This window comes from Zalophus californianus, chromosome 7, assembly GCF_009762305.2.
Source record: "Zalophus californianus isolate mZalCal1 chromosome 7, mZalCal1.pri.v2, whole genome shotgun sequence".
NCBI lineage: Eukaryota > Metazoa > Chordata > Mammalia > Carnivora > Otariidae > Zalophus > Zalophus californianus.
Window position 1 is genome coordinate 119,369,867 of NC_045601.1, and position 10,571 is coordinate 119,380,437.

Below are 10,571 nucleotides of genomic sequence, written 5' to 3' on the forward strand. Positions count from 1 at the left end.
TCCTTGAGACCATAATACCATCAGTCTACTTCCCTCCATCATCTTTTACTTCAGACCCTGGACATCTGACCCAAATCAGCTGATACCAATGCCGCATTATCCTTAAGCATGACATGAGTGATTCTAGAACAATCTCAGCTCCAGCATTCACTCCACGTGTGATCTTGAGTTTGCAGCCTGGCTTCCCTGAGCCTGTTTTCTCATCAGGAAAAGTGAGAACCCACCTACCGCCCATGGTCTCCTGAGGACTTAGTGTCATTGTTCACATCATCTTTGTGGCCCTCAACCCATCCCAACCCCATCCCTGAGCAGAGGCCTGTCCTCTGGGCTCTCAAGGTTTGTACTGGCCCCCATCTGGACCAGCTGTTGACACAGAGAGACAAGGTGTGCAGGCTAGGAAGTCTGGTTGAGCAGCACCTGATGAGTGGAATCTTCAATGGAATCTTCCCACCAGGTTGTCACCACATTCATGCCAAAGGCTTCCCCTCTCCAAGGAATGCTTCAGGCCATTCCCTACTTCATCCACTCAGGACCCTGTTCCCTGCTCACCCTTCCTCTCTTTCGAGACCTGCACATTTCCTACTCTGTGAGCTGTCTTCAATGCACAGCATTTTAAATTTTTGAAAGCTCTTCCTGAATAGGGGGAAAGAAGGCAGGATCAGTGTAGGAATAATATGGCAGGGTTGAGTGTAAGTCCCTTTTATTTAGAACCCAAATGTGTCAAACTGCCTGGATAAAGGTTTTCTTTGGGTTCCTCTGAGCCCTAAGGTCTTTGTAGGACGTGGGAGGGAGCTCTCATGAGGGTCATCTAGTTGCCTCCATTCCCATATTAATGGAGTAGCTCTGTTTTGGCCAATTTTGGTTTCAGTTGGGAGAGAGTTTAGTAAAACTGTAAAGTAAAAGTGAAAATATTTAATTCGTCTCAGTCTAGTGTAGGACATTTAGGAAAACTGATTTCTAAAGCAGGAGGTAGGGTGGCCTATTCCCCAGGGAGGCTGAGAGAGCAGCCCACCAGTCCAGGTCCTGTTTTCAGGGTTTACCGCCTCCCAGGAGATCCAAGCTGACTGATGGGGGAAAACAACAGGCCTATGGAAGATCCCTCATCCATCCTGGTCCTTCTATGGAAAGAGGCACACTCACCTGGAAACCTTCTGCCATGTCTTCTTCAGGCGGTGAACTGAGGCAGTCTGCAGAGCCGAGAGAATGGCAAGCAGGGAGGAGTTCTGCAGGATTTGACAGGCCTGGGGAAGGAAGAGAATGAGCTGTCAGGTGGGAAGCAGGAGCCCTATTTGCTCTAGAGCCTCAGTCCCCCTCAGTTTAAATCTCTGCTCCTGGATGAGACAGGGACCTGCAGAAAGGCATGTGTAAGACCCAGAGTAATTCTCCTGGGGAGAGGGAGAATTTTACCTCACTCCAAGGAAGCAGCCAGGTAGGAACTGAGCATTCCAACTTTGGGCCATGCCCCTGGAGGAAGAGTCTGGGGACTGCACAGTCCCTAGGGCTTAGACCAGGGACTTCAACCCTGAGAACTGATACAAGGAAGAGCAGTTCCTGAGACTCAGGAGAGCAACTCAGCTGGGTCTCCCATAGCATACCTGGGCCACCTTTGTCCAGTGTTCCACCACTATGACCCTGTCCCTGGAGGCCCTGGATTTCATTCCATTCTTTTTTTTTAAATTTTTTTATTGTTATGTTAATCACCATATGTTACATAATTTGCTTTGGTGTACTGTTCCATGATTCATTGTTTGTTCATAACACCCAGTGCTCCATGCAGAACGTGCCCTCCTCAATACCCATCACCAGGCTAACCCATCCCCCCACCCTCCTCCCCTCCAGAAACCTCAGTTTGTTTTTCAGAGTCCATCATCTCTCCTGGTTCGTCTCCCCCTCTGACTTACTCCCCTTCATTCTTCCTCTCCTGCTATCTTCTTCTTTTTCTTTTTTCTTAACATATGTTGCGTTATTTGTTTCAGAAGTACAGATCTGTGATTCAACAGTCTTACACAATTCACAGCGCTCACCGTAGCACATATCTTCCCCAATGTCCATCACCCAGCCACCCCATCCCTCCCACCCCCGACCACTCCAGCAACCCTCAGTTTGTTCTTGAGATTAAGAATTCCTCATATCAGTGAGGTCATATGATACATGTCTTTCTCTGATTGACTTATTTCACTAAGCATAACACCCTCCAGTTCCATCCACGTCGTTGCAAATGGCAAGATCTCATTCCTTTTGATGGCTGCATAATATTCCATTGTGTATATATACCACATCTTCTTTATCCAGTCATCTGTTGATGGATAAAGGAAAAAGCCTACAGCACCCGGCATTCCCCGGCGGTCTCCCATCCACGTCCTAACCAGGCCCGACCCTGCTTAGCTTCCCAGAACAGACGAGAGAGTGCCAGTTCAGGGTGGTATGTTCTAAGAGGCGTAGTACAGTTGCCGCTGGGTGCCCCAAGCGCCTGCTCTGCGACTCCCCGCCCAGCGCTTGCCCCTCGACACCCCCTGCGCCCGCCCTGTGCCTGGCGCCAGCCTGCCAGCTCGCCCTTGGACAAGACTCCACCGGCACGCAGGAGTCGCGCAAGTCCCGGCGCTCCCCCATCCCGGCACTCTCCAGCCCCGCGGCCGCTTGGCTCCCGAGAAGGCAACGGGGTTCGTCGCGGCGGGGGGTTCCAGACCGGCGCGCTGTTCTCAGCGCCCCCAACCCCTGCCCTGGCCCGCCAAGGGCTAGCGCCGCCGGCCACCTGGCCTGGCCTCCTCTCCAACCCGCCTTGCTCAAAGCCAACCCGCAGCTAAGGGCGCCACCAGACACCAGCCTCATCAGCTCCACCCCGTGGCCATTCCTCCCCCACCCTTCCCCTGTCCACCCACCGATTCCAGGACCCAACGGAGAGACCCGAGAGGCCGACTGACATACACAGACACACAGACACACAAGGAAAGACAGAGACCAGAGGGAGTGAGATGTAGACAGAGAGGAAGAGAACGAGTATCCAACACACAGACCGCTCAGACCCCAGGACAAACCTACAGACCCTGACTGGATGCTGACGGGAACAGGGTCAGGGACCGAGACACAGGTGCACACATCACCGACAGACACACACCACAGACACTGGAGGCTGTGTTGGTGAGGCATCCAGCCCACGGGGGGTCGTCATGCTTGGGCGGGGTTTGGGCAAGGTGGTCGCGCCCTGGAGCTGCCAGAGGAGTCCGAGGACGAGCAGCCAATGTGTCAGGAATCCCCTTGTGCTCCCATTCGTGCCCAGGGCCCCGTCAGGTTTGGGGGCATGCGAGGGATTCTTTCCTTGGTCTCGTCCTTTATTTCGCGGGCCTATCATCGCCGTCGTGCCGGGAGCCTCCGGTTTTGCTGAGGGAGCGAGCCTCGCCGTTGGCTTCGCTGTTGCGGGGAGACTGAGCACGGACCCGGGTGCCAACGGGGCCTGAGGCCCCGGGCAGTCGGCCGTCTTGAGTCCCGGGCACAAGAAGCGTGGACCCCGGGACCGGGGGCAAAGGGACGGTGGACCGCGTGAAGGAAGGGAATGCCCTTGCGGGCGGGGCGGGCGCGCACCCCAGGGCTGGTGGGGAGAAGGTGTAGGCGGGCCCAGGCATAAGGTGGGGCGGGTTGCCGGTTGGCTTGGGCGCTCAGGGCGGTCCAAGGGAATGGCTAGGGGCTCCTGGGATGAGGGCCCGGAGGCAGGGCAGAGGCCGAGGACCGAGGGAGCGCATGACTGTGGAGACGGAACGGCGGGGCCGGGCTCCCCCCGCAGCCCTGCCTCGGTCCTAGCCGCCGGCCCCCTTGCCCTCCTTTGGCAACCGCCGCCCCTCCGCCGTCTCCACCCTTCCAGCCCCGTGGTCTCAGAGGCTTGGATGCAAATGTCAGGACATGGGGTGAAGTCTCGCCAGAGCACTGTGAGCTCTCAGGAGATTCAGCCTAAGACTGTATGAGATTTGAGTGAGATCTCAGGAGGGTTGGAATGGAGGTCTCGGAGGCTTGGATGTCCCTGGAGGAAATGGCGTGAAATCTCACCTGATATCCATCAGATCTCATGAGATTTCGACCTGATGGGATGAGATTGGGTGACATCCCAGGAGATTTGGACTCCAAAGACTTGGAGGCTTGATGCAAATGGTGGAATATGGGGCAAAATCTCTCCCCAGCACAGTAGGAAATCCTGAGATTTCGCCCAACCATGCTGAGATTTTGGCTAGATTCCACGAGATTTGGACTGCAAAGTCCCGGAGTCTTGGATGCACCTGAAGCGAATGGTGTGAAATCTTGCCCCGAGTTCCGTGAGCTCTCAGGAGTTTTTGCCCAAGACTCGGCCAGATTTAGGAGAGATCTCGTGAGATTTGGACTGTGAATTCTGAGAGTCTTGGATGCACTTGGCAGGAATGGCCCAAAATTTCGCCCAAGCTCCTTGAGATCTCACGTGTTTTCTTCACGATGGGGTGAGATTTGGGTAGGATCCCCTGGGATTTGGACTGTGAGGTCTCAGAAGTTGTATAGGAACTGGTGGGAAAAGGTCGAAATCTCGCTGGAACTCCGTGAGCTCCCACAAGATTTCACACAAGACAGGGCGAGATTGGGGCGAGATCGACAGAATTTGTCTGTGAGGTGTTGGAGGCTTGGATGCAAACTGGCGGAAATGGCGCAAAATCTCACCTGACATCCTTGAGATCTCACGAGACTTGGCCCTACATGGGCGATATTGGGTGAGATCTCATGAAATTTGGACTCTGAGGTCTCAGAGGCTTGGACGCAAATGACAGGACATGGGGTGAAATCTTGCTGGAGCACTTTGTAATCTCACGAGATTTTGCCCCAGACTGCATGAGATTTGGGCATGATCTCTCGAAATTTGGACAGCGAGGTCTCGGAGTTTGGATAGGAGCTCACGGGATTGACGGGAAATCTCCATGAGCACCTAAGTTCTCAGGAGATTTGGCCCAAGACGGGGCAGGATGTAGGCTAGATCTCACGAAATTTAGACTGCAAAGTCTCAGGGATTTGGATACACCTGGCATTAATCACAGGAAATCTTGCCCGAACTTCGTGAGATTTTACGAGCTTTCAACAAATTAGGGGCAAGATTCGGACGAGATTTCCTGAGATTTACACTGTGAGATCTAGGAGGCTTGCATGGGAGCTGGTGGGTATGGTGCGAAATCTCGCCTGAAAAAGGTGAGATCTGAGAATTCGCCCAAGTCTGTGTGAGATTTAGGCGAGATTTAGGCGAGATCTCACGAGATTTGGACTGGGAAATATGAAGGCTTGTATGCACCTGGAGGGAAGGGTGTAAAATCTCACCCAAGCTCCATCAGATCTCATGAGATTTCATTCAAGATGGGGCAAGATTGGGCGAGTTCTCAGGAGATTTGGATTCTGAGGTGTCAGAGGCCTGGATGCAATTGGCAGGATGTGGGGTGAAATCACGCAGGAGAACCGTGAGATCTCACAAGATTTAGCCTAAGACTGGGTGAGATTTAGGCGAGATCTCATGAGATAGGGAATGGGAGGTCTCGGAGTCTTGGATGCACCTGGTGGGAATGGTGTGGAGTCTCGCCTGAGCCCCGTCAGACCTCTGGAGACTTCGCCCAAGAAGGGCCAAGATTGGGTGGAATCTCATGTGATTTGGACTCCTAGGTCTCCGAGGCTTGGATGCAAATGGCGGAACATGATGTGATGTCTCGCCTGAGCACTGTGAGATCTCATGAGATGACATGCCCGCGAGGAGAGATTTGGGTTGGATCTCTCGAGGTTTGGACTGCGAAGTCTCGAATTCTTAGATACAACTAGTGGGAATGTTGCAAAATCTCCCCCGAGTTCCATGAGCTACCACCAGTTTTCTCCCAAGACTGGGTGAGATTTGGGCGAGATCTCACGAGACTTGGACTGGGAAGTGTCAGGGTCTTGGATGCACCTGGCAAGAATGCCACGAAATCTAGCCCGAGCTCCATGAGATCTCAGGAGATTTTGCCCAAGATGGGGAGAGATTTGGGTGCGATGTCCTGGGATTTGGACTGCAAGGTTTCAGAGCTTGGATGGAAGCTTTTGGGAAAGGTGTGAAATCTCGCCTGAACTCCGTGAGATCCCACGAGATTTCACCCAAGACAGGGCAAAATTAGGGCGAGATCTCACGAGATTTGGACTGGAAAGTCTCAGGGTATTGGATGCACCTGGCAGGAATGGCATGAAATCTCTCCCAAGCTCCATGAGATCTCACTATTTCTCTCAAAAATGGGTGAGACTTGGGTGAGATCTCCCGGGATTTGGACTGCGAGGAGTCTGAGCTTGGATGGAAGCTTGCGGGAAGGGTGCAAAATCTTGCCTGAACTCTGTGAGATCCCACGTGATTTCACCCAAGACAGGGTGAAATATGGGCGAGATCTACCGAAATTTGTCTATCAGGGGAGGTCCGTGAGATCTCATGAGATTTCCCCAAGACGGGGTGATACTGGGCGAGATCTCACAAGATTTGGACTCCGAGTTCTCAGAGGCTTGGATGCAAATGGCAAGACGTGGGGCGAAATCTTGCCTGAGCATCAGGAGATCTCACGAGTTTTTGCCAAGACTGGGTGACATGGGGGCGAGATCTCACGAGATTTGCAATGGGAGGTCTCAGAGTCTTAGATGCACCTCGGGGAATGGCGCAGAATCATGCTGAAGCTCCATGAGATCTCATGAGATTACCTCCAAGACTGGGTGACATTTGGGCGAGATCTCATGAGATTTGGACTCTGAGATTTCAGAGACTTGGATGCAAATGGTGGGACGTGGCGTGAAATCTCGCGGGAGCACCAAGAGTTCTCAGGAGAGTTCACCCAAGACTGGGTGATGTGTGGGCGAGATCTCTCGGGACTTGGATTGGGACATGGATAGAGCTAGAGAGTATTATGCTAAGGGAAATAAGTTAGAGAAAGACAAATAACATGATTTTACTCACATGTGGAATTTAAGAAACAGAACAGATAAACATAAGGGGGAATAGATAGGCAAATCAGGAAACAGACTCAACTATAGAGAATAAACTGAGGGTTACTAGCGGGTGTGTGGGTATGGGGATAGTGTAAATGGGTGATGGGTTAAGGAGGGCAATTGTAGTGATGAGCACTGGATGTTATATGTAAGTGATGGATCACTAAATTCTACACCTTATATTACACTCTATGTTAACTGAACTATAATTTAAATAAAATCTTTAAGAAAAAAAATAAAAGAAGGTATTATTATTACACACATCAGAATGGGCAAAATAAAATATAGTGAGACCACCAAATGCTGATGAGGTTGCGGAGAAACTGGATCATTGATGGTGGGAATGTAAAATTTAAAGCCACTCTGGAAAACATTTTGGCAATTTCTATTAAATTAACATATGCAGCTATCATACAATCTAGTTATTACACTATCATTGAGAAATGAAGAGTTCTATTTATATACACAAAATAACTATACATGAATGGTTATAGCAGCTTTATTTGGAACAGCTAAAAACTGGAATCAATCCAAATGTCCTTAAGCAGAGAAATTGTTAAATAAATTGTGTTATATACGTACAGTGGAATATACATCAACAATAAAAAGGAATGAATTACTGATACACAGAACAACCTGGATGAATCTCAGAGAATTATGCTGAATGAAAAAAAAAGCCTATCACAGAAAGCTACAGACTGTATGATTCCTTTTACATAACATTCTTCAAAGGACAAAATTGTCAAAAAGACAACAGATTGATGCTTTCTAGGGATTAAGGTGGGTGTGGCTATAAAGGGCAATATGAAGGATTCTTATGCTGATAGAAAAAATTTTCTGTGTTTTGACTCTATTAATGTCAATATTTTAGTTATGATATTACACTAGACTCTTGCAGGTGTGTTACCATTGGCACAAACTGGGTAAAAAGTACACAGAATTTCTCTGTATTTTTCCTTCTACCACATGTAAATCTGCATTTGTCTTTTAAAAAATTTTTAATTTAAATTCAATTTAGTTAACATATACTGTATTATTATTTTCCGGGGTAGAATTCAGTGATTCATCAGTTGCATGTAACACCCAGTGCTCATTACATCAAATGCCCTCTTTAATGCCCATTCTCCGTTTACCCCATCCCCCCCCAGCGATCCTCAGTTTGTTTCCCAGAGTTATAAGTCTCTTATGGTTTGCCTCCCTCTCTGTTTTTATCTTATTTTATTTTTCCTTCCCTTCCCCTATGTTCATCTGTTTTGTTTCTTAAATTCCACATACGAGTGAAATTATATGGTATTTGTCTTTCTCTGACTGAAATAAATCTGCGTTTATCTTAAAGATAATGGCTTAAATACAAAAGAAATGGTTTAAATACAAAAAAGTAACTGCAGAATGCACAAGACATTCCTGGGCAAAAAAATAATTATATTCACAATAGTATTAATTTCTATAAATCCGTATCTTATAAAATGATACAACTTTATGATGAAATGAAGAGAAATACTGTACTTGTAAACAAGGACACTCAATATAGCAGAGATGTGAAATCTCTCTAATAAATCTAAAAATTCAATTGCAAACCTAATCACAATCACAATGTAATTTTTCATGAAGTTTTAGAAACTCAGTCTCAAGTTTGTTGGATACCAACATTGTCTCTCTTCTTGGCCTTCAGTTGGCTCATTTGCTTCTTCCTCCAACTGACCCTCATGGAAGGGAGGGATCAGACAGAGTGGAACTATGGCCGGGGGATACCATTCCCTCTTCAACTTTTGCAAACCTCACTGACCCACTGATTTGCACAATTTTCTCCAACTGCAAAGCCAATGATATTTATAAAAACATATCACTTAAATATTCTGAGTTGCTTACTGTTGGTCATATGTTTCTTTTTTCTCCTACTTCATCCCTGATCTTTCTTTCTTGTCATATCTATTCTCTAATAGTTTCTTAAATGTCAATGTTCCTCATTTCTGTCCTAGATCTCTGCTTGTTTCTTCTCCTCTTTGCTCCCCTCCTTTTCTTCCTTTTTGTTCCCTTCCTTTCTCTTGTCCTTTCAGTCTTTGTACCTCCTCTACATGGTTTCATCCTTTCCTAAGATTTACCCACTATGTGATCTTGATGTCATCTTCAGACCTCTTTCCTCAATCACTGCCTACTGAACATCTCTACATTTATGTCCCATGGGTACTTTGAGCTTGTTCAAAACAGACTTTGTAATTTTCCTTCCAAACTCCTCATCCTTCATGTTCATCTTGGTAATGGCCTCCCCATCCAAGTATTCATCCCAGTCAGATACTTTACATCATCCTTGTTTCTCTTTGTTTTTAATCAATCTGATTGTGCCACTCTTATTGGCTCACAGGCTAAAATCCAAGCTCCTGGAATATCACACAAAAAGTTCCATGATCTGAGACTGCTGACTTCTCTCCAGCCTGATTTCTTACCATCCTCACTCCCTACACATGGGCATCCACATTCACTGGAATGTGCCTTATGTTGTACATTGGTGCTTTTTGCTGATACTGCCCTTTTTGAGGGAATCTCCTACTCCCATTTGCCCATCTTAAGAATGTATGCCTTTAAAGACTTACCTAAAGTTTTTGTGATATCGCCATAAAACTATTCCTGTTCTCACAAGTAGAATTAACAGCTTTTTAAAAGGCCTTCTGTGTTCTGGGAAGACTTATTTTTACAGCACCAAAAGACTTATTTATTTGTCTTCCTCATTAAACAATAAGGTCCTTAAGGATTAATTAAGCACAGGATTAGTCATACTGGAAGCCCTCAATGAATGTTTATGGAATGAATGAGTGAATTAGTAAATGAATGAGAATAAATAACTAAGCATAACTAAACTGATGAATGCTCCCACTACAAAGGCAAAAATCATTTTTTTGTCTCAATGGCCATCTGAAAATCCATAATATCACTACATGGATTTGGGAGTGGGCAGTTTGGGTGACAGAAAAGTTAGGCTTTTCATTGTATTATCCCACTTTCAAGCAGCCAAAGAACTAATATATTTGAAAAATTTTGAAAGAGTACCAAGTTATGCAGTACTAACTATGAATGGACTGGAAGTCCAGAAACAAGAAAAATGTGTGTGTGTATGTGTGTGTGTGTGTGTGTGTGTGTATCTCCATGCCTCCTTAGAATTTCATGTAGGAGCAGCAGGAAGGATGGGAACAATCTAGAAAGTAGAATGAGCAATATCTCTTTTTAAAGGAGCAAGCAAGCAAAGCAACTACTAAAAATTCTCATTATCCAGTAAGCTAAAAAGTTCAATGCTCTTCACAAATACAAATAGTGATATTTAAATGTGATATTTAAACACAAAAACAATGAATCATGGATCACTACATCAAAAACTAATGAGGTATTGTATGGTGACTAACATAACATAATAAAATAAAATAAAATTTAAAAATAAATAATACGACTGTAATTTTATAAAGATTTTATTTATTTATTTGAGAGAGAGAGAGTGCACACAGAGGGAGAGGGAGAAGCAGGCTCCCTGCTGAGCAAGGAGCCCAATGCTGGGCTTGGTTCCAGGACCCTAAGATCATGACTTGAGCTGAAGG